Source organism: Manis javanica, chromosome 2 (genome assembly GCF_040802235.1).
Source record: "Manis javanica isolate MJ-LG chromosome 2, MJ_LKY, whole genome shotgun sequence".
Lineage (NCBI taxonomy): Eukaryota > Metazoa > Chordata > Mammalia > Pholidota > Manidae > Manis > Manis javanica.
Genome location: NC_133157.1, coordinates 100,269,651 through 100,297,436, shown reverse-complemented (window position 1 = coordinate 100,297,436; position 27,786 = coordinate 100,269,651). Strand labels below are relative to the sequence as shown.

The 27,786-nt window shown below is 45.2% G+C and overlaps 2 long non-coding RNA genes across 3 annotated transcripts; one reads left to right on the top strand and one right to left on the bottom strand.

The window, feature by feature from the left end:
* Positions 1 to 8,422: 8,422 nt before the first annotated feature.
* Positions 8,423 to 27,375, bottom strand: LOC118970916 (uncharacterized). 2 transcript variants are annotated; one of them, XR_012127921.1, is made up of 3 exons: positions 26,935 to 27,375; positions 26,207 to 26,270; positions 8,423 to 8,975 (listed from the first exon to the last, which is right to left on the bottom strand). It is a non-coding gene; the product is annotated as an uncharacterized lncRNA (long non-coding RNA). The 2 variants fall into 2 exon arrangements; XR_005059108.2 differs by having other exon boundaries at positions 26,211 to 26,270.
* On the top strand, positions 12,021 to 19,037 carry LOC108397157 (uncharacterized). Its single transcript, XR_001853120.3, has 4 exons — positions 12,021 to 12,226; positions 15,747 to 15,865; positions 16,361 to 16,453; positions 16,791 to 19,037. It is a non-coding gene; the product is annotated as an uncharacterized lncRNA (long non-coding RNA).
* Positions 27,376 to 27,786: the final 411 nt, after the last annotated feature.

The following is a 27,786-nucleotide window of genomic DNA, read 5'->3' as shown; positions in this document are numbered from 1 at the left end:
TACTACCACAACTGTTCCAGCAATTGAGGCATGGAGGGTTTAGTGACTTACAGGGCTCTGCAGCTTCATTTTGGCCAGCTGGGGTCCGCATCTCACACCATTTCCAGCAGCTTTTTCTGTTGCTATGACGGAGAGTTTGGAGGAAGTTCTGGTACTGAGTAGTTGGGAGTATTGCATAGGGGCCAGCAAGGAGAGATCTGGGGTCTCTTATGAGAGGCAAGAGGAAAGCCTCTCGTCAGCCTCAAGAACAGTAATATGGGTGCCCTCCCCTCTGGAAGACCTAACCTCTCAGATGGTCAACCAAACCACTAAGGTGTCCTGTCCCCTGGTGGTCTGCTGCGGGCCTCCCAGACCAGTTGCACTCCCCATCGCTCTGGCTGAGCTCCTGAGGTCACAGCAGACCCAAAGATGTCAGTTATGTTTTGTGTGCACGGACACCCATGTGGAAGAAAATAAGGAAAACAGGATGTCGGAGCCCCAGGGGAGCAGCAATCTTCCACAGAGTAGCTTGGAAACCCACAAAAGCCCCTGATGTGAGCTGTAGGAGCTTTGCTGGTGACCCAGCAGACACAGAGCAGCTGGGCTCACTCGGTGTCATCATCCTGGGCTTGTCCCTGATGGATGGGAAGTACTTTCCTTAAAGTGAGCACTTAGTGTTGACAGATCAATGGGAGAGAGGGGGGCTTGGCAGTGCCAGAGGAATCATAAATATTTCATAATGTTGAATCAAATGGAAAAGCCAAAGCAATTTCTTTTTCAAGTGGAAGTGGCCAAGACTTCATTCCATTCAAGATTAATAGGTGCCCAGCCATCAGTGCTCCGTGACCAGAAAGGAACAGCCAAGACTGTGAAGCACAAATATGGACCCAGGACACCCAGGGCTGGAGAGGGGTGCTGGGGCATCAACAGCGCAGGCCATGAGGTAGGGTGAACTGCAGATGTGTCTTCATACATTCCCAGAAAGTGTGGAGCATTCTCTTCAAAGCACCAGGAAGATTCAGATGATGCTTGTACAGTACTCACGTAATGTGAATAATAACGCTCACATAGAGTCTGTGTTTGGCTGCAAAGACAAAGCCAGAGCTTCACTGTGGGATCCTGTGGTGGAGGAACCAGGAGGCGTGGCCTCATTCTTCCCCGGCCTCAGCCAGGGCCATCACACCTAGGGTTATTATACTCAGTGCTGAGTATCTAGGTACTTTGCAGACACTGACAGACAGATACCTCACCTCTTCCTTTGGGAATTTCCTTTCATGTTGAGTAGCCTCTGGAGGCAAATGGAAGGTGACTTTCCAAGTCATTCCCTTTGCTTGACCTATTTCCAAAGATGGTATCCTTGCCTCTCCTTCCTGTTCACGTCCACAGAAGGAGGATGTGGTGGTGCTTCCCTTAGCCAGTGCCCTCTTTTCTCTTTTTGAGGTCTGACATAATCTCAGGAAGTCAGCAGGTATTTATAGTCAGGGCAAGAGGGGGATCGGCCAGTCCTTTGTGAAAAGGAGGAGAGGAGGGTGTAGCTGACCATCCAGGTTTTCCTGGGCACAGGACAGGCTCCCAGGAAACATTGCCATTCTGCTTAGCGTTTCTACAAATCTACAAATTTGAACTTTCTACTAACTGATGCTGGTCACATCCTGTGGGTCAGTCCTGCCCTGGGCTGATTGAGGAATAGGAGATGAGTTCATGTTTCCTGCCTACCTGGGACATGCAGACTTTCTGCCTTGCCTCCTGTTCTCGTAGTCTTAGACTATGCCCAGATCTGCACTGTGTGCATGCTCACGCCACAGGGCTACCTGGGAATACCTTTTGTAGAATCAATCAGATGACTCTTGACCTCAGGGAGAACATAATCATACTTGGCAGTCACAGAGGGAAAACAATTAGCAAGCAAAGCAAGACAGAGTATCTCCTTTCAGGGTCCCTCTTAACCACGATATCCTCTCTCGCACAGTCAGCAGACACTCTTACCCCTTGGCAACCACCTTCAGCCAGAAGCAAGAGTGCTTTCTCCTCTTCATTCATGTGTGTTTCTAGCCTCACATCCCGCTTGCTTGTGTAAGTGCTGTTTGTGACCCCAGAGGTGGGAGCAGCTGTGGCAGGAGTTGGCAGGAAGGGGAGGCCGCAGTCTGATGCCACAGGGTCTGCTGTTTTGGAGACTTCCTGGCCCTGCCACCGTCCCTCTGTCACCCATGGGTGACACCTCAATAGGTGCTGAAAGCCAGACATGGTGCAAGGCATATTACAGTGTCCTTCTTTCCTTCAAGTTCAATATCCAGAAAACCGTCCTCAGCCACCACTCAGTTGGAAACAAAACAATGTTCTCTCCCCCAAAGAAGACAGTCAATCCCAGGAGATCATGGACATTAAGGGTTAGGGTATTCAATAAGATCATGTTACCTGCCTCCCAGTTGCCTCTTTTTGTTATTTGTTTTTTAAGCTAAATGAAAGTTTCTTGTTTAGTATCACAAAAAGAAAGGAAAAATATTACCATGTGGACCAGGATCAACATTTCCTTTGCTTTTGCCGAGCACCTTCCGCCTGCCGTCCCTGCACTCCTGAGTGAGGACTTCCTTGCCCTTTGCTGGGCGTGCACAGATGCAGGGGTGGATGGGCCCACAAAGCAAGGCCCTGCCTCGACAAACTGACAAGGGCCAGGAGCAGTTACATATTCGTAGAGTAGGCATTGACTTTTCCTGAACAAGGGCATGTGTGCACCCTGCCTGGGATGGGGTAGTGCTCAATTCCTGGAGTTTCCATGCCAACAAGAGCAGTGGCCAGGGCCTATGCTTCCCATGCATGTCCTGAGCCACTTCCCACGGCACACTCCCCACAGGACAGTGAGTCGGGCCACATGCAGGCACAAGCGGGGCGGTCAGCAGGCCGAAGACCATTCACTGTCAGCGACACAAGCATCCTATGCTTCCAACACTTTACTTTCTCCTTTTGTTCTTTTTCTTCCATGCTGTCTTTTTCTCTTTTTCCCTCCTCCTGATTGCTCAAGTTTTCCTCCCTGCCCAGCTGTTTGGAACCAAGAAATCTGGCCTGCTACCATCATCTTGTGGACTTAGAAGAAACCCTACCCTTTTGGGACTTCCTTCCTCCAGCACCGAGCAGTGTGTTGAACAGTGGTTTAGGAAAACGACATGGGAGCTGATTTTATTGAAATGATGCCTGAGGGCCTCAAGCCTTCTCCAGACTGCCCAGCCAGCCCAGCCAGGGCCCTTTCGGAGAGCTCCTGGGGACTGCTGGCTCCAAATCCCCAAACTCTCTGACCACTGAAGTCAACTCTAATCATACTTTTCTCTTTCTTTCCTACCACATTTCACTTCCCAGGAACTGAAGGAAAGCCCTTGCTAGTCCCATGCCAAGCTGCTCAGGCAGAGTTTCCTCTGGGCTGTCACAGGGCATGTGCCTTCCACCGCGAGGCACATCTCTCTCAAGGCAGGATGCTGGCCTTGGCCCAGCAATGCCTATGCCTCAAACAGGAGCTATGAAAGGGCTGCAGGAGCCCATGAAGTTATGTCTGGAAACGTTTGTGAGATCTTTGGGTTTCCAAAGCAGTTTTCTTTCTAATTCTAGAATGGGACTGTCCCTGGTGTATTGCATAATTAAATACATTATGCACAGTAACTTCATGTCACACTGTGGTTGAATCCACAATCCCGGACAGGACCAAAATATAACCATTCCAATTATTCATCAAAATACTGTTTCTTCTCATCCCTACATGGATGTTGAAATGGTTCTCTAATACAGTTTAAAACATATGCTCTATGTTCGTGGCCTCAGCTTCAGGGAATCCTTACTTTTTCATTAGTTGACAGAGTCGGTTATCAGTCAGCTCTAAAAAGCATGTGTGCTTCAAAAGATTGACTCAGGCCAGTCTTGGAGAAGACTCTCTTGAGGGTGCGGTTCTGGGTTCAAAGAACTTCTCAACACCAGGCAAGATTCAGCAAAACAGGGTTGAGAAGATAGTGCTGCTCTTGTGATTAATCTTGTCCATGAAAGAAGGAGCAGGAAGTTCATGTGGGTTTTCCAGAAGCTTCTGAGCCTTACAAGCCTTAGTTTTAGTGATAATCTCAGATGTAACAGCTGTCTGAAGCATTTGTTATCAGGGACATGACATAGTCATGTTGATTGTCCTGTAATGTCCACAAGACTGGGAATCTGGGAAATGAGGTAGATGACATGGGTGAATTTTCCAAACTATACACAGGCTTCCAACCATGTGAATTTGTTCCAGTTGGAAAGAGTGGGCTCCTTGGAATGTTGCTCCTTGAAAGTCAATGTGAAGATTCTGGTAATAATCACCAGCCAGGCCTCTTCAGCAAGTTTGGGGTCTAGAGCACATGCTAGGGGTCTTTGAATTGAGGCATCAGATCAGATAGGATTATTATATTGAATTTCATGAGATTGTTAAAATCCATCCATTTTTTTACCTATATACATGGTAGGTTCCTATGGTTTGACCAAGTGTGCACCTGAGTCTTGATTGTGACCTTTTTATTTAATGGTGGAAGAATGAAATCCTACTTGTGTTCAAAGGTCTGGTCTGCTTCACAAAGCATCCTTAGCCCATGTGGCTTTAGGCCTGTGCAGCCCACATGATTTCCTTCCACTTCAGTCAGAACTAATCTCTCCCATCCTGGGTTTTTGCTGACAGTTGCCTAACAGTACCTGTGAAACATATACTTTGAATTACAGCTGTTCGTATTCATGAATGCCCTTTAAAATGACAAATTCTTTGAGGATGGGGCCATCATCCACATCTTTGCATCTCTTAGATGCCTTATCACATAGTCAGCATGACTAAGTATTTATTGGTCAGCTATCTGAATCTTGATACTTTTGCTAATGTAGCAAAGTTGATTACTCCCGGTCAGCTCTTGCAAGATTTATACTGGGGCTATCCATTTTGCTTCATGTGACAAAAGTGGTCATAGTCTTTTATATTAGGATTAGAAAGATTGTTGCCTTTTCAATCTCAAAATGCTGTTTCCTTGGTGTTGACATGACTCAGAGAATATTAATAGCTGACCACTTTTCCTAGTCCTGCACAACCCTTAATCTACAGTTCTTCCTGCAGGGCCCACCCAGGGATGGGGTTTAGGGGTCACATGGAGCACAGAGGGGGTTACAACTACCTAAACACATCTAACTAGGCAACATGCTTGTGCATGTTGCATACGACCAGAAATCAAGGAGCCTGGGTGCTCCCGGTTTACCATGGCTAGGATGGAACTTGTGGCCACTCCCTCTGCCAGCCGGCTCCTCTTCCTGAGTGCCTAGTCTCAGTGAATGGCTCTGATGTTCTTCAGGTATTCAAGCCAGAAGCCTCAAGGACCAGGTGCACCCCCTGCCCCTTACTAATGCCCACACCTCACTGACCATCTCACTGTCCCTCTGTTCTGTCTCTGTGCCTTGTTGCCACCACTGCCTAGAATCCAAGTTATGTGTGTTCTTTTCTGGGCCTGTTCTATGTGCACTCTGGCCTCCTCTGGCTCCTCCACCACAGTGCGCTAATAAGCTGCACTTCTGATCATGTTGCTCTCCCTCCTGTTGGAACCCTACCTGCACTTCACACAAGCCCTTCGTGATCCTGCCCTGCCTCCTCTCTGGACCCTAGCTTGCCTCCCTCCACCTCTGCAGCTGCACTGAGCCGCTCACAGCTCCTTTCTCCTCCCGGTTGTCATGCTCACTATTTCCTTTGAATGATAAGCTCACACCCTTCGTGCAGCCAATTCCTACTGAACTTTGGGACCCAACTGAAGGATCACTTATCATTTGCTCCACCAGGCAGGGCTGGGTGTCCCTCCTGATCCCCACAGCACTTACCTACACTTCCCTTTAGTGGAGCCAGGGGAACCTTTGGTCCAGCAGCAGCTCATCTTGGCTGGTGACGATGTGTTTCCTTTGCCACAGCCCACTTGGCTTTGCTTATGTGATGTTATATGGTGCCCAGGTCCTTATTCTTGGTCTACTCATTCACTGCTTTCCTTGGACAGAAGTGACAAATGGTGAAGATTGAGCTCTGGTTCTCAACATGCTAATCTTAATAGCATATATTTCTACATGTGGCGTGTTACAATGGGCATTAATTTATGGGTGACAGAGGTAGCCACAGAGCCTTTTAGCGAATTAAATAAAAACACCACACCACTACCATCCTTGGAAATAAAATGCAAAGGGAAGAGAAAGATGACATGTTAGTCAGTGAAAGTAAATCCTCTGAGGTCTCAGACTAGGAATCTAGTGACCATGCAAGGAAAGGAACTAATCCTCCAACTATCAGATAGACTCAGTTCTGGCCATGAGCAAAGAACAAGAGTACCCACAGAATTGCCAAAGATTTACTGGAAATGATAAACATGACATAAAAAAAAAAGCTCACTTTTCCCAGGGGATAAAATTGTCACCTCCCATGTGCTGTGCTCCACTTTGTCACCATCTTCCCGATGGAGGAAGTGAGTATAGGCAGCCCTGGATTCTCACTTGGACAAGACCTGAACCTTCAACAAGGTAATAAAACCTCAGTCTGGGGCCCATGCCTGAGATCTGACAACACCTGTGACTCATCCTCCTTGTGCAAGCTTAGCCACTTCAAGGTACAGTTGTACCAGTTCAGCACCCAGTAATATTTTCCAGCCAACGGCCATCAATAAACAGGACATTGACAGTCATTCTGCTTCAAGCAGCAGTTCTGATGCTCAGCAGTCTCAAAGGGCCTGGAGGTGGCAAAGTAGCTCTTTCACTTTCAGCTTCTCTGCCAGCTTAGACAGACCCCAGGGCTCATCCGTTGCCAACAAAACCTACTGGCATTGAACTAAACTTGGGGGCTTTTACATATTCAGTGTGTTTCAGAGTTTAAAGAATATTTCATAACCGGAGTAACTTGTTAAAAAAGCCATGTGACTTTGCTGTACTGGGTGAGGCTAAACTTAGAGGCCAAGATTCAACAGGGATATAAGCAATGAAGCCATCAGAGGAGCACATTATATGAAAAGTGGCCCACAGCTCAGATGGCTTGGCTCAGCCCAGCCCCGTCAGTGTTCTCAAGGGCTTGGTGACGGTCACCAAGGCAAGGGTTTTGAAAGTCCTGACTTGGAACTTGGCATAGCCACTGTGGCGATTGAGCTGCAAATTCTGGCACTGATGTGAAAGCAGAAGAGACAGGTGGGAGAGTGGGGGTCTTGGTTTAGTCCTGCTCATTGGTTTAGTCCAAGCTCAAGTTTAGCTTCCCTTGGCAAACACAACTGATACTATAAAGAGTGACAGAAACTAATCAATGCTATTTACATAGATGTGTCAAGCCACAGAAATGATGCAATTACGAATGCAGAACCATGTTGATGAGTGGTGTGTGACAAACTCCCCTGCACAAGAGGGGGTCGTGCAGCAGCAAAATGGGCGTGTTTTGAAGAGAAACCTGCTAATGTGAAATGAAGAGCTGACTTGGATGCAACATGACAGGAGGCAGCTGTGTGCCCCAGTGCAGCCTCTCTGGGAGCTGGAGGGTAGGCATGACTGACTTGGCAATCTGCAACTCACTCATAAAACTCACCCCAAACAGACTAACCTCCTCTACCTTCCATTAGGTAATTTATTAGAATTTTAAACGAGGACACATAGTACTTGTGCACCCTTTCTGTTGGAAGATGCAGAGAAATAATCAAGGAATTACGTGGAGGCTGGGGCTGAGGAGGAGTCAGGGGTGGAAAGGAGCATCTAGTTTAACTAGGAACCCCTAAAGAATACTCACCTATGCTCTGATTTATCCTTTTTTTTTTGGTCCATGTTTACATTGAGCCTTACATTTATATGTAATTCTAACTAAAACTCTGGAGATGGCTACTCCTGGTATCTCTTCTTTGGCAGATAATGACCCATTGAGAGAAGCTAAGTAAGTCACCCTGAGCCATAAAGTTGGGAAGAGCCACAGACTGTCTCATGCTGCAAGCCCAAGATACCAGCCCAGTGCTTTTCCTCCAAAATACATTATTTTCCTCTGGAAAACTCTACTGATCACAGGGACTCGACCTCACTTTTCCAGGATTATTTGGGTCCCCTGTCATGCTAACAGTATTGCCTCAGGATCTCTAGGTCACTCAGTCAGGATGTTGGCTCCCAGATAATTTGAGGTCCCACTGTCTGGGAAAAGTGGTGAAGGGAGCTTTGAGGTTGATTGACCTTGAGGTGGTTCCCAGGCCACGGGGGAGAAAGAGAAGAGCCACAGACCTTAGGACCACAATATTCACACAGCTGCCTTGGTGCACATTTGCTATGCACCACACTTCACTCAGGGCTTGTAAGTCCTGAAAGTGCACAAGACATGATGGTAGAAGAAGGAGCAGCTCACCCATCCAGAGGGAAGGAGAGAACAGTGTGGAGAAAGGAGAGTCAAGTAATGATGTCATTCATTCATTCATTTGATATTTATTGAGAACTGATGATGTGCCAGCCACTCTTCTCGGTTGCTGGGACTATGGCAGGGCGCAAAACAGATTAAAAAAATCCGCTTTCTCATGGAAATGGTGGGCCTTGATTTCTTGAATAGGGTCAAACTTGGGGGAGAAGTGGGGGAGAGGGAAAGGGCATTTTAAAGATGGAGAATGGCCGTGCAAGAAGAGAGATTTAGGTCATGGATGAGGAATGGCTGTAGTGTGCCAGGAGGAGGGAAGGGTAATCATTTGGGAGGAAAAGCAGTCTCGAGACTGGGAGATCTGCTGCAGGTGCAGAGAAGGAATTCAGAAGGAAGAGGAAGCAGAACTGAGGGTTAAGATGAGGGCTGCAGAATGCCTTGTAGAGCATGACAAGGTCCAGGTGTGACCACAGTAAATGACATGTATGGGGTAAAGCTCATGAGAGCTGAGTGACCTTCGGGCAGGGTGGCATGAGCAGCTGTCAGAGAAGGAAAGTCCATGGATCTGCCCATCTTCTGCAAAGGAAGTCACATGCAGCCCTGTTTTTGTATCTTGGACCTATGAAAGGACAAATCGTTATCAGCTGTGAAATAAAAATTAACCACTGTTACCACTTCAAGCATTTTGGGGTCTGTTTTCCTTCTCCTTGAACGGAAGTAACCTTGGGGAGGTATTGTATATCTTAGTTTCCCTCTGAAAACCAAGCTGTTGTTGAATTTCCTTTACAAAGATACTCTTTCCTGTAATCAGTATAGAATTGAAAGAAAGAAATTGCTGGAAAGTAACAATTGATTCCATGCTTTACTCCTCTAGCTAACTAAAGATGGTAATCTTTTTGTTAATTTAAGAATTTCAGTCTTGGTCTGGGATATACATATAAAATCTCCTGAATACGCATGTTTGCTTTTATAGTTTTCTCTGAAAATAATACGCTGATAAACTCTATGCTCTTTCTTTGAATATTTGTCCAATTCTCATTCTTAATTCCAGTTTTGCATAACAAAAAATGGTTACATGACTTCTTTGTTGTTTTTTTGTTATGCTTTGCTTTGCTTTATTTTACAAATTTGATTGTGGTTTTTAAAATGTCTTGAATTCCTTAAGGGAGTTATATTATTTGTGTAGATGAATATCTCTAACCCAATAAGCCTGGAAGCTGAAGTTAAAAGTGCTGAGCAAAAGACTCATGTTATGCACGTGTAACCGTTGTCACCCCAGAAAGTTCTGTTAGCAAGGGAAACATAAGCAAAAGACTAAACTTACAACCACACATTTGGTGCTGGCACCAATCAGGTGGTTGCCAGGACTCGACCCTGTCTTAACTGATTGCCTTACATAGAAGCACAATAGTGGGGTCAGGAGGCCAGCATTTGCATCTTGGATCCACCGCTGTGTAAGTAGCAAAGCCTCGGTTTCTTCAATTTCACATTGAAAATAGATACTTGTTGCTTCTCCCCCACTTCTCTCCCAGGCTGGATCCTATTCAAGGAGATCAAGGCCCATCATCTCCATAAGATCTGGGATTCTTTAAAAAATCTTTTTTGTGCACCCTGATAGTTGCAGCACTCAGAAGACTGACTGGCACATAATCAGCTCTCAATAAATGAATTGTTCCATGAATGAATGAATGAATGAATGAATGAATGAATGAATGAATGAATGACTTCATTACTGAACTCCTCTGCTCTCCATACTCTACTCCTTCCCTTGGATGGGCAGGCTGGTCTTCCTCTGTCCTTCTGTCATATTCTGTGTGCAATTTCAGAACTCTCCAACCCTGAATGAACATCCAAATGATCTTGATACCTAAAAAATGCACATCCTGAGGCCCAGCTCCAGAGACGTAGTGAGGCGTGGGCTGGAGCTGAGTGTGGGAAAAGCCCAGATCCCCAAGCTCATCTTCCTGATTAGACCAGGGCTACCCTGAGGACAGGGACTGTCTATGTGCGTTTGTGTCCCCTGGTTGCAGCCCCTGTTTCATAAGTGCTCTTAAATGGAACCCACAAATGGCTCTAAGGTGGCTTTGAGCAAGTTATATACTCTAGTGTGAGGTCTGCATCTTGGAAATTCGCTGTTAGAATGTTCTGTCCTCCATTTACTTTGTGACTCCAAGACTCTAGCATCTTGTGTATGTGAAGTGTGCTCATCAGGTTATGGAGGGTCGGGTTTGAAACCTGACTGAGTTCGAAGGCACAAACTAATCACACAGCTGGGTGCCAGGACCTGAGCAGCACTGGGTCTGAAGCATAACAGGCTTCATCCCTGATGCACTTTGCTTTTCATCTGATTTGCTAGAGAATCTGGATTCGTCAAGGCTCTCGACCCATTTGCTTCAGGCAGATCCGGGGGGTGGTCACAGAACCTGGGTCTGTGGGAGGGGAGGGGCAGCACGGGTGGGGGAGGGTGCTTCAAGACTCCCTTCTCCCCCACATAGTTTTCCAGCCGGCTGGAACATGGGCAGTGGGATGATGGCTGTGCCCATCCCTGGGGGTTTGCTGAGCGGCTGGGCAGCCCAAAAGCAGCTTGGGGACGGCTCCATCACTGGGAGGAAACGGAGTCTGGTCAACTGGGGGCGGGGCCTTCAGTGAGGAGCCTCACGGACAGGAGTGGGTGAAAAGAGGTTTCATGGACTGACAAAGGCTTTAAACCTCCCAAACCTGCTAAGAATTAGTGAAAGATGGAGAAGGCTAAAAACTTAAACTCGCTTTTGGCACCTCTGAGTCTCCAGCTGAGCCCAGCCACCAAAGGCGTTTATCGCTTCCCCAAGGTCAGCGCTGAGTGATGGAGCCAACAGGGTGTGGGGGGCTGCTGATGGAAGAAAAGAGGGAGGGGGGACGAGGTAAAGAGGAGGGGGCCGCCAGGCGGAGGCGGATAAAACCCAGGCAAGTCAGCTCCCAGGGGCTGAGGTTCTGGAAAACAAATTTGGAAACATTATCCCACAAGATCTCCATTGAAGACATTAAGCCCAGAGGCCCAAAGGGACCCATTGAAAAGAGGAGGCCAGAGCTGGGGCTCTCAGAGGGCTCAGCCGTTCCGGTGAAATCAAAACAGCATGAGCCAAACAGCTTGTGAAAAGATAAGGGATTAGGCCAGGCTTGGAACCATGGAGAGATGAGGGATTCTCAAACATTCTTGAGGTCCCCATAGAAGAAGGGTTTGTTCAATTTAGGAATGAACTGTAAAAGGCTGAATTCTACTCTGGGGTCTCTATTGAAGCATAAAAAAAATATTCTCCCACACTGGGGCCATTTGGGGAAATGGCACATGATCTTTCATACTGTTCCAAGACTGGGAACACAGAGCAAACCCCAGAGACCCAAAATGACTGCACCCCAAAATGCCAGGCACTGTGTAAGTCCAGGGGAGATGGAACACTGATGAAGTGAGTTCCTATCGGAATTCAGAAAGTAAGCATCTATTTTTATTGTATTTTCCCATTTACTGGTAAAACTTTTTCATCTTGGATTGGATTCCAATTGCTCCCTGGGCACCTGCCATTAAGTTTTGAAAAAGTTTTTTAAAAAGTTAAGTGGAGAAGGCTTTAGGCAGCTTCAGTAATAGAGGCGAGTGATACAATCAGGAAGGAAGCTGCGGGTGGGTTGCGCCGGCCCCTTGGTGCGGAGGCCAAGCTGAGGCAGGCAGGTCGGGGCACTCATGTGTTCCCAAGAATGTATTTTATGCTGAACATTCGAAAAGCCACTTCCTGGAAGAACCCCACAGCTCACACCAAGATCCCCATCCAGGGTGTCAGGGGCACAATCTGAGCTCTCTGGAAGAATTTCTCCAATTTTTTTCCAAATGTATTTCAGGTAAGGAATTGCATTTTAATACCAGGCAGAGGGCAGGAGCTTTGGGGGTCTCTCAGAGTCCAGAAATTCTGGGAGACCCACTGAAGCTCACTAGCCACCTTCTGTACCACCAACTCAAGTTAATATTTAAAAATGAGTGCTTTTGTGCCCTCAAGTGTCAGGAATGATGTGATAGCACATTGCATTATTATTATTTGGGAGGATGTGGTGGCCCATGGCCCTTCCGAACCAGGGAAACAGGGATTCTTGTCAGTGGAGAGTTCAAGAGATAAGCACTAGCCTGAGATCCCCAAGCCCTGTGGGGGGCACCAGACACTGGTGCGCAGATGTTGCCTTGAGCCCTGAACGTTCTCAGCCTTCTAGCTGGTGCTGAAGCCCACAGGCGCCAAGGATCTATCTGCTCCCTCCAAACTGGTTATATAATATGGTCAGGATGCCAACATGGTCTCCTCCTCAATGTCTGTGTGTGACGGTTCCAGCTTCCCCAGACAAGGCTGGCTTGGGATGAAGCCTGGGGATCCATTCTGCTGAGCAGTGCCGGTTTGCCTCTGTGGAGCGTGGTGGGTCCTGCTCTTAAGTGTCCTGGGTGAATGCTACCTTTGAGGAGGAGAGATATTAAGAGTGAACTTCCACCCTTCCTTTGCCCTCTGCCTTAACATCACCCAGATGTTTGATGTCTCTAAGTATTGTCCTGATAATACCCAGGCTTGTCTATCAGTGTAGAGATAACTGAACAGAAATCTAAGTGGCAATGGTTAGAATTACTTGGAACCTAGGAAACTAAATGAGAGGACAATACTGGCAAGGGCAGAGGTAGGACCAGTTAGAAGAAATGCATCAGGATGCCTCCAGATACTGTAGAAGTATAAACTCTTTAATTTTAATGTCACAACACAAAAATTCATTTCTATTGCCTGAACCCTGTGGTGCAGGTATTCTTGAGTCACAGAAAACTTGCCACATGGAGCATTTAGGATACTTGGCTCCTCACATCTGTGGTCCAGCTGCCTTGAAGGCCTTAGGGAAGGAGCGGGTACGGAGCAGGCATCCCTAGTTCTTGTCTCATATTGGAAGTGACATATTCTCATGTGGAATGATGCATCATTTCCACTCACCTTCCCATTCCAGTTCTTTACTGCTGCCTAACAAATCACCCCAAACTTAGTGGCTTCTAACAATGACAATGTTCTGCCCAAGAACTTGCAACTTGGACAGGGATTGATGGGGACGGCTTGTCTGTGCTCCATTTGGTGTCTCCTGGGACGGCTGGTGTCCTCGGCCAGCTCGCCTCCCTCTATCGAGGGCTGATGTCTGCTGGTACATCCACGGTGGCTGTAGCCAGAACACTTGGGCCTCCCAAGTGGCTGCCGGGCTGCCTCACAGGGTGACTGTCCCAAAGAGGACCATGTAGAAGCTGTGTCACCTTTCGTGACTTGGCCTGATAAGCCTCAGGAACCCTTCAAGACAGAAGGGAGAGAACATAGACCCCACTGCTCAATACCAGAGTGCAACATCACAGTGTAAGACGGTGTGATATGGGGCCTGTGGGTGTGGCCCACTTCAGATGGCACAATCCAGTGCAGTTCCCTGGTGAAAACTAGTTGAATGGGGCTATCTGGATGCAAGACAGGCTTAGAAGATATAGCCAGGTAGCCACTCAAAGTGACATGACGGCAGCAAAGCTCACATTTTGGTCATGGCTAGCAGCAGTCCCTGCCACGTGCAGTAAGAAGCCTGTTCATTTCATGAGTGGGCTCACTGGCCTTCTCTCTGGTCTGTGGAGACACCTGCAGAGATGTTGCATGGGTGCCAGTAGAGGAGGTAGCATCGTGCTATGAAGGCTTGGGGTCCTGCTTCACAGGAAGGTGCAACCAGACAGCATTCTGACACTCTCCATCTCTAACAAATTCCCGGAGACCCCAACCAGGGAAGACAGGCCCAGGGGAGCTGCAGACACATGGCAAGGTGGGACACCTGGTCCCAGGTTCTGCCTCACCAGCTATTCTGTACATCCTCTGCCTCTTCATTCACAGAGCTTCTGTAAGTTCCTTGGAGGTAAAGCGTTGCAGTGAGTCTTACTCTAGAATATTCGTTCATCCATTTATCTCACAAATTTAATACGCACCTGCTATGTGCCAAGCACTGTGCTGGGTCTTGGAGAAACAATGAATTAACCTGAGAGCAGGACAGGTTCCCGCACGGTTTCAGCTGCAGTTCAGTGTGAGTAGGCTGCACTGCATAAAGCCAAGGTGGGTGGGTAATAGATTCTAGTGCCTTCCAAAGCGTAATGGTGGCTGCATCAATTAACCCAATTAAACTGCCTAACTGGTAAACTACAGGCTTCCCATGTCAGATGTATAAATCAATAATGAAAGACGAAATGATAGGAATATCCTCACCGCACACTTATCTGGGGGCAATTAATGAGAAGAGTCTGGAACATTTGTCCCTGAAACATGGAGGCAGCTGAGGAAATTATGTAAGTGCTGCTGCAACTAATTTGCATTTGATTGTAATCGGCATTCATTTAGGGTTTTGGCAGCTGAGCTACACTGTGTGTCAGCCAGACACTTCAGTGGATCATGAAGTTACCCTTTGAGTGTTTCAGGGATGCTGACTGCATTTGTAACAAGTAGCATTTGCCATACAAGAAGCACCTTTCCTCAGAAAAGAGACAAACCATGAAAGAAATGTCAAAATTCGGAATGGAGAAATCATTGGGTGCCTTTGGAAATGTTTTTCCCCACTCACTCCTAGAGGAAAAAAACCGAGGCCCTCTTTTCTCCTCCCTGTCAACTGTAACAGAAACAAGGCATGTGTTTCTGAATTGGCAGAGAATGAGTGATATTTAACAAAGAACACATCAAATGTGGGACAACTTCATAGGAAGAGCTTAACAGAGAGAATAAAGAAAACAGAGACCAAGTCCTTGCTGGTTTTGATGCCTGTCAAAGGAGAAGACTGCACTGCTCACTGAAGGAGCTTAATCCTTGTTTTTTTCTTTCACCAAGTTGGAAGTGAACGTATAAGATGTGCCTCATTTGAATATATAAGATACAGTCATAAAATCAAAAGACTTAAACAATATTCATAAGCAGGGCACTCAATTGGCCTTTCAAAGGACTTAACTCAGGGGCTTCTAGATTTAAGCTGACTATGTCATTACACAAAACATGCTTGGAATTTCTCTTCAGAGACTGTAGCATATTCTTTTGAATATCTTAACTCTTAAATAATTTAGAACCAAATCCAGAGAATAAGATAGAAATGCAATCTGAGTATAATATGTGTGTGTGTGTGTGTGTGTGTGTGTGTGTGCGCTTGTAATCACAAAAAAGGCATGCCATAATGCAATGGGAATAGTTTTCTATTGTGGCTATTAACCTGACCCTGGAGGCATTTCTTAATGAGTGCTTCTACATGTTTTGATAGACACTGGCATTGCTGGGCAATGTCTATTGGCTACCATCTCCATGCTTACTTGGCCATGAGATCCTTTCTTTATTATCTTTATTAACAGCCTGTGTAACCACTGTTCCTCGAAATGGCCTTCGAGAAATGCTGAACTATAAATGCAGTCACAAAGAAAAGGGCACACAGCAATACTCAAGAGATGGGAGAGGCTTCTGGTAAGACAAGGTAAATTGACCTCATATATATTTTTTTCTCTACCAATGTGCCGGCAAAGGAACACAAATGATAGCAACTCTCAAAGGCAGTAGAAGACAACAGTGGGCTAAGGATTGCAACAAATTTCTAGGAAATGCAAAGCCCATGGAGGTGATAATGACTTAGGAGAGTGGAGGGAAGCCAAACCTAGATTTCTTGAAAGAGATACATTAAGGAGTGGAGCTGATTTGCCCTCAGAATCCAGGGAGGCTCAGAATTGGGATACACAAGATATTGCTTCGAAACAGTTGGTTAGATGAGATGGATTGAATGTTTGTGTTCCCCCCAAATTCCTACTCTGAAACCTTGGTCCCCTAGTGGGTGGTGTTAGGATGCAGGTTCTTTGTGGAGGTAGTTACAAGGGTTAGATGAGGTCATGAGGTTAGATGAAGTGGTACCCTCATGAATGGGATTAGTGCCCTTATAATATCATCAGAAAGCTTATTTCTCTCTGCTTTATATGAGGCTACCAGTGAAAAGTCAGCAGTCTACAACCTGGAAGAGGGCCCTCCCAATCCAACCATCTGAGCACCCTGACATTGGATTTCTAGTCTCCAGGTATGTGAGAAATAAGTTTCTGTTGTTTACCAGCCATCCAGCTTATGGTATTCTGTTTCAGCAGCGTGAGCTAAGACAGCTGCTGTCAGAGGGAAGCCAGCGGAAGGTCCACATGAAGAAAGGTTTGGTCCCTGGGTGCATTCCTCTTTCTCATGCCCTCTCCCACTAAGATCTAGAAGTTCCTTCTTTGAAGCTGAGCAGCTCTGAATTCTGGGACATCAGACAAAGATATAGAGGGTTGGGAATAGAGGACACACCTGAAAACGAAGAGGTTAAGTAAATGTATTTATAATGACTGAAGGGCTCAAATATCCTCTCCCTGACATTCCTTCTGCAGGTTAATGTTCCCAAAGCAGGAGGACAGATGACAGAAGATTCTTCTCTGGAGGAACCTAAGGGCCTGATAAATGCCTGCATGTATTTACATTTGGTGATTCTTCCCTTAAAAAGGCTGGATTTTCATTTTATCATCTTACAGTAAAGCCCACTATTTTTTTCTGTCCGTCATCACTCTTGCCCAGTGAGACCAAATCAGGCTTTTATTACCGCACCTTTAAAGCTGAATAACTGCTTAAAGCTTGGCAAAAATTTAAGAAAAGCCTCTATCATGAAAGAGAAAACCAAAACCAAAATAAATAAAGAAAACAAAAAACCAGGAATAGGGACACTGAAGAAAACAGAGATAATGAAGGGAAACAGAATAAAATGTAAAAATCAGATATTTAATATACTTGCAAGAGAAGAGATGTTATTGCATCTATTAAGCTATATTACACTACTATTAAAAAGGAAATAAGATTGTGGATAAAATGAGAGTTCCTGTGGCCAGGATTCTCACCTGGCCATGGTTGATTAGCTCACTACACACCTGTGGGCAATACATGGCTGTTGAATCTATAAAAAGAGACCCACCCAGTATTCTGGGCACAACACAGTGGCAGGGCTGCAAGGCTGCAGGAGAGCAGAGCAGAGCAGAGCAGAGGCTGGAGTGGTGGCAGTACTGAGGACAGAGGCCCAGAGGATGGCTTTGCGGGATGACTGTGCAAAGAAGCCCGGAGGACGGCTGTGTGGGATGACTGTGCGGACAGAGGGGCTCAGAAGATGACTGTGAGGACAGAGGGGCCCAGAGGCAGAGACTGACTTGCTGCATGCAGACTCACTGAGTGAATGGGATTTTAGTGACTGACCTGCCACCTGGAAATAAAGTTGGGTATAACTCTTTCACCCCAAGAGTGTTTTGCTGTCGATTTCTTTGGTCACACTGAATCCATAGTGAACTTGCCTGGGGCTGAAACCCATTGGCAAGACAGTTGGCATAGTTGGCAGGATTCATTGTTAACCAAGGAAAAAACTATCTGCCCTTATGGGAGGGGTGCTTCAGCGGGTTGCCCCTATGAATGGGAAGACAGTGGATCATCCCCCAGTGGGTATGTGGTCTGAGGTGGCTTGCCTCCTAGAGGACTGGTCTCCACCCCAGGACTGGAGGCAGGTGGAGGTGACACCTGAGGCAGTAGGGGTGGCCCTTAGTATAGTAAGCAGATCCTTTGAGAAGCAGAGTGCCCGGGAGGCAGCGGGACTGTGGGTTGGCTGCTTCTCACTGTACTAAAAAGGTCTACAGAGGAGACCCAAGAAATGGTGGCATGAGCAGTTTGCAGCCCTCTGAGCTGAAAACCTCTGTGGATTCCCTGAGGAAAGAGATGGCCTTGATGAGGGGGGTGGCAGCACGAGAACTCCGGCAGCAAGGAGCCATTGGAGACAAGACCGCAGTGCTACCAGGTGCTCTGAAGGAGGAAGAGGTCATCAAGGAAAAGGATGAACTCCTGAGGGAAGCACAGGCGGAGGTGGCATGAGAATATCAGCTGCGAAGCATTGAGCTGAAGGCAAGAGACAGAGGTAGCATTGCTGCGAGGCACAGTAGTAAAGGTAAAGATTGTAGCAGAGGAGGCACTCGGGGGAGGGGAGAGAAAGGTGCCATCAGTCTCAGAAACAGAGGAGCTGGGGAAGGATGAAGGGGTGGTGCTGGAGGCACTGGTGCCTCCTGTGTTGAAAGCACACCCAGTGTTTGTAAAGAAAATAAAGACCCAGCAGCTGAAAGTTCCCCAAGGAGGAGCAGCCCCCTCCCCAGGTCATGGAGCACTCTGTGCTCTGCCCCTATACTCAGGCTGGGCTGGTGGCTGTGGGACTTAGGGGTGGATGGAATCGTTCTGTCAGGATCAGTGATAGGAAAGCTGTCTTCCCTGACAGTGCAGGATGCCTTGAGGCAGAGAGTACAAAATGTGAGGTGACACATACTGTAGCTGAAGCAATGAGAACCCAGAAAGAAATAAGCCCTGTTACAGGAGGAATTGGAGGGGCCTTGTGAGGGTTACGAGGACCCAGATGTGGGTTGATTTGATATGGGAAGAAGTAGATGGAAGGAAATTAGATGGGAAGCCAAATAGGATCTTACTGGAGCTATGGCAACAACTGAAACCAGAGCAGCAGTTCCAGTCATTAAGACCAAAGAGGCAGAGGTCAGAGACAGAGCCATGAGTCCAGCCTGTGTGTCTGCAAGACTTTTTGCTGTAGAGGCTGGAGAACAATGTTCGAGCTTCCTTGCACAGGGACCATTGCAGATGACTAAGGGCACTTAGATTGAGAGGAGAGAATCCTGGAGGGGTGGAGTGTGGATAAAACGAGAGTTCCTGTGGCCAGGATTCTCACCTGGCCCTGGTTGACTAGCTCACTCCACACCTGAGGGCAATACATGGCTGTTGACTCTATAAAAAGAGCTCTGCCCAGTACTCTGGGCACGACACAGTGGCAGGGCTGCAAGGCTGCAGGAGAGCAGAGCAGAGGCTGGAGTGGTGGCAGCGCTGAGGGCAGAGGCCCAGAGGATGGCTTTGCGGGACGACTGTGCAGAGAGGCCCAGAGGACGGCTTTATGGGACGACAGAGGGGCCCAGAGGACGGCCATGCAGACAGAGGGGCCCAGAGGCAGAGACTGGTTTGCTGCATGCATACTCGCTCTGAATGAATGGGATTTTAGTGACTGACCTGACACCTGGAAATAAAGTTGGATATAACCTTTTCACCCCAAGAGCGTTTTGCTGTCGATTTCTTTGGTCACACTGAATCCATAGTGAGCTTGCCTGGGGCTGAAACCCATTGGCAAGACAAAGATATATACCAAATGCAGAGGCAACAAAAGGGAAAAAATAAATTATACTTTATCAAAAGTTTTGTGTATCTTGACAGCAGAGAATCCACAGAATGGGAAAAAGTATTTGGAAATCATATATCTTTTCAGGATTAGTATCCAAATATATAAAGAACTGTTAAAACACAACAACAGCAAAAAAAACAAACAACGCAGTTTAAAAATGGGCAAAGCACTTAGGCAGGCATTTCTCCAAAGAAGATAAACACATAACCAATGAACTCATGAAAAGTTATCTAACATCACTAATTAGGAAATGCAAATCAAAACCACAGTGAGATGAGAGAACATTTCACACCTTTAGGGTGGTTATTATGAAAAAAGAAAAGAACATGTTAAGGATGTGGAAAAAATGGAACTTTTGTGCATTTAGGATTGTAAAATGGTACAGCCACTGTGGGAAATATTATCACATTTTCCCCCAACCTGCCCCAAATTAAGCAGGATTATCATATGATCCATCAACTCCACTTTGGGTACATACTCCCCAAAACTGAAAGCATGTTTGCACACCAGTGTTTGTAGCAGTGCATTCAAAATAGCCAAAGGGTGGAAACAACCCAAATATACATTGACAGATGAAAAGATAAACAAGATGTGGTGTATATGTGCAATGGATACTATTCAACCTTAAAAGGAAGGAAATTGTGATATGCTACAACATGGACGAACTTTGAAAAGATCATGCAAATCATATATCTGATTAGGTAGTATCTAGAATATATAAAGAACTCTTTAAAATTCAACAACAAAAAAATCAAACAACTCAGTTTAAAAAATGGGCAAAGTATTTCAGTAGGCATTTCTCCAAAGAAGATATACAAATGGACAATGAGCACATGAAAAAGTTATCTAATATCACTAATGAGGGAAATGCAAATCAAAACCACAATGAGATAATGTTTCACACCTTTTAGAAGGTTTATTATAAAAAAAATAATCCATGCACAAAAGGATAAATATTGTATGATTCCACTTAAATGAGGTCCCTAGAGTAGTCAAATTCACAGAGGCAGAAGGTTGACTGGTGATTGCCAGGGGCTGTTCCAGACAGGGGAGGCATTTGAATAGGGACTTGTTTAATGGATACAGAGTTTCAGTATGGCATCATGAAAAAGTTCTGGAAATGGACTTTTTCCAAGGGGTGGTGATTGTACAACATTGTGAATATACTTATGCAACGGAATTGCACATTAAAAATGGCAAGATGAAAAATGTTTGTTATTTGTGTTTCACCATGATTTAACAAAAAGATAAAGTGGGAAGTAATCAGAGAACAAGGAGACCATGGAACTTAAAACTAGACTACCTTGTCTTCCAACATTTTATTTGAAAGATTAGAAGAGGAGATATAAGAAACTACCCCAGAAAAAAAAAAAGATAGATAAACGGGTGGAAGGAAATTACAGATTGAACAGGAAGTTGAATATTTGACTTTCAGGGGTTCCAGAAACAGAAAATAAGGCAAATGGAGTACACAGAATTATCAAAGGATTAATACAAGAAAACGTCCCAGAACTAAAGCACATGAGTGTTTAGACTGAATGTGCTCATAACCACACACTGAAGACTGAGGAGAGGGCCTCCCAGAGGCACTGTGTCATGGGACTCTATATAATAAAATGACCCTCAAATATTCCACAGAACAGGTCACATACCAAGGACTGGGAATTCAAACAGCATCAGACTTTTCAACTGCAATACTGTGAGCCAGAACACAATGGACCAGTGCCTTCAATATGTCCAGGGAATATGATTTTGAACCTTCAATTTTGTGCTCAGCCAATCAACAAGAATATGCTGGTAATTTTGTTGCAGTCTACATTCAATTCTTGTATATTACTTATTTTATAAGTCCCTGCTCTAACTGGTCAGACTAAGAAACAGTCTTTGCTATGAAATGCTTAAAAGTGTTTTTGGTTTGTTGGGTTTTTTAAAATTTCAGTTTTACCAGGGTATAACTGACATATAAAATTGTAAGATGCTGTATGTGTATGTCATAGTGATTTAATGTGTGTGTGCATTGTGGTCAACTGCTCCTTAGGACAGCATTAAAGGTGTCTTGTCATAGCAGAGGAAGAATTCTGTGAATTGACTTGGCTTCCCTGTATTACTTACTTGTTTTTGAGTCTGTGTCCTATGTCCTGTGGCTACCATTTCTTAGTTTTACCCTCTCATTTAGCAGGAGCACATCCTCCAATAGCTTCCTAAGGAAATGGAAAATTTGAGTCCCTCTATATCAGCAAATACCTTTATTCTACACTTAAGTGTATTGGATAGTAAATAATCTAGGAAACAGAGGACCCAAAATTAGAGGAACCCAGGGATGACAGTGACAGTTAGGTAACTTCAGAGGTACCCCAGGTCATGTCAAACAGGTTGGAGAGGTGTGGATAGAGAAATATTTGTAAGTGTATGACAGGAAAATTTCTAGACATAGGACAGAGTTATTGGAGTATCTGGAGAGAAACTGGGATACATATAAAGAAAACCAACAAAGAATTTAGCAGAGGAATTATTAGCCCCAGGAAAAGAATTGTATAGGAAAGGAATATTGAACCATGTGCTCATGGACTCAGGAGTGAACAGTGATTGTATGATTATATGCAATTGACTATTGATCTAACTAAATATTGTGATAAACCTGTGTTGGGAGGGTGAGAGAAGGCAGGGATATGGGGAGTGAGAAGAACATTCTTACATACCATGATGGGATGTTAATAGTTCATGTCTGAAACTGACAAGTCAAGGAATAGAAATAGCAACATGTAATTTAGAAATGTGACTATAAATACTTGAGGGAACAGCCAAAAGAGCTGATTTTAATTAACCCTGGGGACCATGCCTACCTAGGTCACTGGGACTGGAGGGGCATAAGACCACTTTTTAGGATGATTTGAAGTTTTAAAAACTATGTATGATGGAAATATATGTTTGATACAAATATAAATTAACCAAAGAGAGTATTATTAATTTATAAACACTTAGGAAATAAAAACCTTCCTAAAGACAAGGTTGTGAGTGATTTAAAATCAGAATACCCTTGTGTGGGGTGAGCCTCCCAGTGATCTCAGTTTGACTACTCATGGTACAGAAGTATCTCAGAGAGGCCCAGTGGGGCATGGGTGGCTGTCAGTGCCCAGGAAAATTACAGCTCCCTCAGCAATTCATTTTGGGGATATGAAAGTTATATCATCTCTGTCATTCTTACCATGTTCCCACCCACTTTTACTCCTGATGTTGCATGAGCTCATAGGGTAACTCAGCTCACTATTCAGGTTCCCAATTGTTCCAGGAACCACACCTACTTCAAGGATGGAACCACACCCACTTCAAGGATGGCACCAGGAGCCTGACAATTCAATTCTGATCACAAACCTTTTGAGGGCAGAGACTCCGCTGTATTCAATTAAATACATGCTTATTGACTTCCTTACTATATTGAAGCAAGATTCTTGGGCTGGAGAAACAAATGTGAGCAAGGTACCATCCCTGATTTCAAGGGAGACAGGGACTCACAGTTATCCATAGTGCCAAAGTAAGATATTTAAAATATTTTAGTAGAAAAATTGGAAAAATTGATTTTACAAAGGGCTATAGATGTCAAAACACCATATGGTATACCTGAAACTAATATAATACTATATGTCAACTATATGTCCATAAAAAAAGAGAATCTGGAGAAAAAAGAAATAACAAAAATAAAGACTAAAATAAGGAATATACTTGTACCTAAAAACAAAAAATGCTAATAGAGATACTCTCAGGCTGGTTCCTCTGAAAGCAGAGCCTGCAGCAAAGGTTATGTGCTAGTACCTAGAAGCACCCTTCTAGGGCAGTAACAGTGAAAAAAGGATAGGGACAGACATCTCCTGACAGACTCTGGGAAACCATTATGCCTGGAACTGTCCTTGGTTGTATGTGTTTGGGGTGGGTTGGCAAGATATTTCTTTGATGGCTCTTGCCTGGCTTGTCCCTTGTTGGTGAAGTTTGCCCTGTATGGGACACCACTTGCCCCTACTAGCATTTGAGTAAGTGATATCCCCTTAGTCCTGGAGCATCTCTAGTGTCTGGAAGTGATGGTTGAAGCAGACGCTCTGGGGGTCTAGCTCGGTGGTGCCAAAGTACAGAAGATGTCAGGCTCCTACCCCAGATCCCACCAAGGCAGTACAACAGAACTTGGAACAGGCTGAGGTAGCTGGTGGTGCTAGCGGGGTGGGATGGGGGGAATGAGACAATGGCCTAGGAGCACTGGGCTATCAGCTAAGACTTGGACATGGAGAGTGGACCCAGGCGGAGGGGCAACAAAATATAATGTGGTACAGTGATGTATATCCCTCTTCCCACTCCCAAACAATCCTGTCCTCTGAAAAGTAATTACTACACACAGCTTTGCTTGTAATCATTAGCAATTCTGGTAGAAGGTCAGGAAGCATCATGCTATTTTTTCTTTTCAGTCTAAGAAGAGGAAAACAAAATTTTTCCCAGATCAGGGCAAATTGTCTTGACAGATGAATTTACTGGAAGACTGTAAGCTCCCTGCATGTCTTTTTCATTATAGTTACCTCTGTATCTGTAAGTGAATCAATACATTCCTGTTGATTTATTAGATGGGCAGGTCTTACTGAAAAGGAAAAAAAATCAGTGTCTGGATTAGCTGTTCTCAAACCCTCATGTGCACAAACATCATGCAGGGGAGTTTGTGAAAAGTGCAGACCTTTGTTTCCAGGGAAGGGTTTCCCAATTCTGTCAATGGGGGTGGAGATGGGAATCTGCATTATGTAAACAAGCATCTCACCAGGCAGTCCTGATGCAGGTGGTTTGTGGAGACATTAAGACACCTGCTGAAAAAATCTGGTCGCCTTATGGATATGAACTATAGAAAAAGATGATGCTTTATGTTTACTTGTAGTAAGGGCCACACCTCAAGGGCACAGCTGCAGAGACCACATTTTCCTTCCTAACCGGGTGATGTTGGAGTGGCACTTTCTATAGAAAAAGGAACTTGACAAGGTTGGTAACAAACAGCCTTAGTAAATGTGTGGGAGCATAGAACTGTCCACACAGTGTGGCCAGAGACGTGCCCAATAGCCCCCATCCTATAAGATTTAATTCTACAAGCATTTATTAGGCACTTCCTTTGTGTCAGTCACTGTGAGCAGTTTTGGAGACTAAAGGTGTTTAAGATATAAAAGTCTTGACAAATTTCACTGTGCCTGTACTTTGTTTGGATAAAAATGCAACCACATTCCCTGTGAATTTTGCCATGAATTCAGACCAGTGAGTCTGAAGCAAGCAAGCAGGGTGAAGGTGTGAACCTGGAAAAACTGCTTTTGTGCATGGATACTAGTGAAACTGTGTGGAGAAACCATGTTTTTTCACATCCTGGAAGCTTTGCTGTTTATTCACTTCAGTGGGAAAGGAGCCACTCTTGCCCAGAGTCCCCCAGCCTGTGGGCCACTTTGTCACAGGGAAGCAGGAGATAAGGGGTTTGGACACAACATTCTGCAGTTATCTTAACTTGGCAGTCTCCAGAGGAACAGGACCCCCAGTTCATGTTTTAAAACTGTTGGTAATCAGACTGCAATGTTCCTAATAGCACCCAAAAATGTCTCTGATGGGACATGAACAGGGTGTCTCTCCAGGCAATCAATAACACAGCTGTGAAATGATGGGCAAAGACTCCCCTTCTGGGTGATTACTGCTCTCTCACCTAAGACAACTTCTTTCCCAATGGCTCCCTCAGCTCCACTTCATTCTTCCATCTCCTGAATAATGTCTGCCGCACACCCAGCTTCTAAGCTGCCTCTGCTGGGCAGCAGCCTCCCAGCTTCCCTCGTAGAGCTGTTGCCCCTTCCCTGGTCCATCTCAAAATTCATTCTAGAAGCCTCTCCCTCTTCCTCTTACTGAGATGCCTACAGTTCCTGCCATGTTTGATCCCCCTTGGTACAGTAAATTAATAAACCTAAATTCATTTGGAAACTGGTTTGTTCCTGGTCATCTTTATTTGATGGGCTTTATCAAAGAGCACAGTTTGGGAAAAATGAGATTCTCTTGCATCACCTGTCCCTGTGGTGAGGTAATAGTAAATGTCTTACAACTAAACCTCTGGAAAGGAAGGAAAAGGAGAAAGCCCTCCTTTGTAGTTTTTGCCAATTTTTGTGGTATAAACATGCCAGCTCTGGTCAATTCCAAGCTACCAATATGATTTTGTTGAATATGGTGCTAGAAGAGACAGGTAAGCAATTCATTTTGGGGAGACGTATATGTGTGGGCTCCAGCACACCACGGCCACCTCACACCCACCTCTGTCAAACATCGCCATTATTTTTTCTCATCGACTTTTCCAGAATTTGTTTCTCCATGGAGTAGCTTATGCTCTTTTCTTTCCCTGAATTTGTGTGAGGAACTATGCACATGGCTGATTTATAAGCAAGTTCTGAGAAATGTTATGACTGAACTAGAAACTGATTCACAGAGAGCTTGCACAGAAAAATTAGCAAATAGCAAAGAAGCCACAGAGTTTGAGAGACCAGTAAATATCCATTCACATACTCACTGAAAGTTGTTTCGCGGAAGGTTGGCTTTATGGCTAGGGCAGATGCCAAATGATTTCATCCTGAAAAAGAGAACCATCCCCTTTAGATATCAACACCAGCTCATCTTGGTTTGGCCTGGGCTAAAAAGCCTTCAGCAAGACCTGCCTTTTTTCCTTCTACAAAGAAAATTCTCTTTGTGGAATACCCATGAAGTCATTGTAGATAATGGCCCATGATCTGGCAGCTACAAGTTCTGCCACTTGGCTGAGAAATGCATTCCCTATCTGCTACTACAAGACCTCATTATGTGCTGTACTGGTGAATTGATAATGAAAAGCCTTAAAAAGTGTCTGATAGCAAAGAAGTTCCTTTCTTAGCCTGACTGGCCTACAGAGCAGGGCCCTAGGGAACAGATGACTGAACTCTGCAAATTTCAAACAAGATTACCAGAGGTTTCTTAGCATCTTCTTGGAACTCTGAGAATGTGGAAACTGAAAAGCCAGAAGACAAAGATGGAAATACAATAGTCGGAGGAAAAAAAAAGAGTACTTTTCAATTTGATAAAGAAAAAGAAAATGGCTTAAGATAAGCTGAGAAGTTTGATATTATTTTTCTAAAAAGGCATAGCCTCTTTGACAAGAATACAAAGGAAACAGATCTCACTTTAAGACAGTACTTTACTCCCTCCACAGATCTATGTAGTATCTATCTTTTTTGTGCTGGGGAGACAAGGAGGAAGCTCACCGTGTACTCAGGGAGATGAGTGTTCCAGCCAGTCGCCTGCTTCTTTGCTCTCAGACATAACCTGAGTCTTTCCCTGAAAAGTTGCATTTCCCAGGCCCCCTTGGCAATGGGCTTCAGGCCACATGGAAGCGGTGGGAGTTCTGGCCGGAGACTGGAGGATGCAGGTTAGGGAAATACTGGGACAGGCATCCCAGTTTTCCTTTGCTTTTGGTGGTGTCCCAGGGCTTCCCACTTCCATGGCCAGATCTGGCCAGGCGGCCTTGGTTTCTGGGCTCTGATAACAGCTTTTAAACTGTGTTTTTACAGCCCTAGAAGACAGCTGGCACTTCGTAGTCCAACTGAAATCTGCATTGCCTCTTTGTCCTCCCTCTGGTTGATGGACTCTCTCAACGCCTGTGTCATAATTTATTGCAGTGAATTCCTCCTATTGAACCAGCTGAAATGAACTTTGTTTTACTATCTGTCCAATGCAGAAGTGAACAAATAGTTTTAAAGTTCATGTGATGCTGTGATAAACAGAGTCTGTGCAAGGCGCCATGGGGACCAAGAGGGTGGCTCCCTCTGCCTTGTGGGAACTCGAAAGGCTTATCCTGAGAGGGAAATTTGAATTGTAGCTCCAAGGAGCAGGAAGTTCCAAGGTGATAAACTGAGCAGGAGGAAGCAGCAGAGGAGAAAGTATTCCAGTCATTTGCAAAAAGCATGGCAATGTGACAGAATCTGGAGTTTTAGAGGAATGTCAAGTGATCAGAAACCATTGAACGGGTCAGGCACACAACAAGCATACTGCTCAGGGGGTAAGTCTTCAGATTCGAGTTGCTATGACTGCAATGTCACTATTGCCACAGAAGCCAC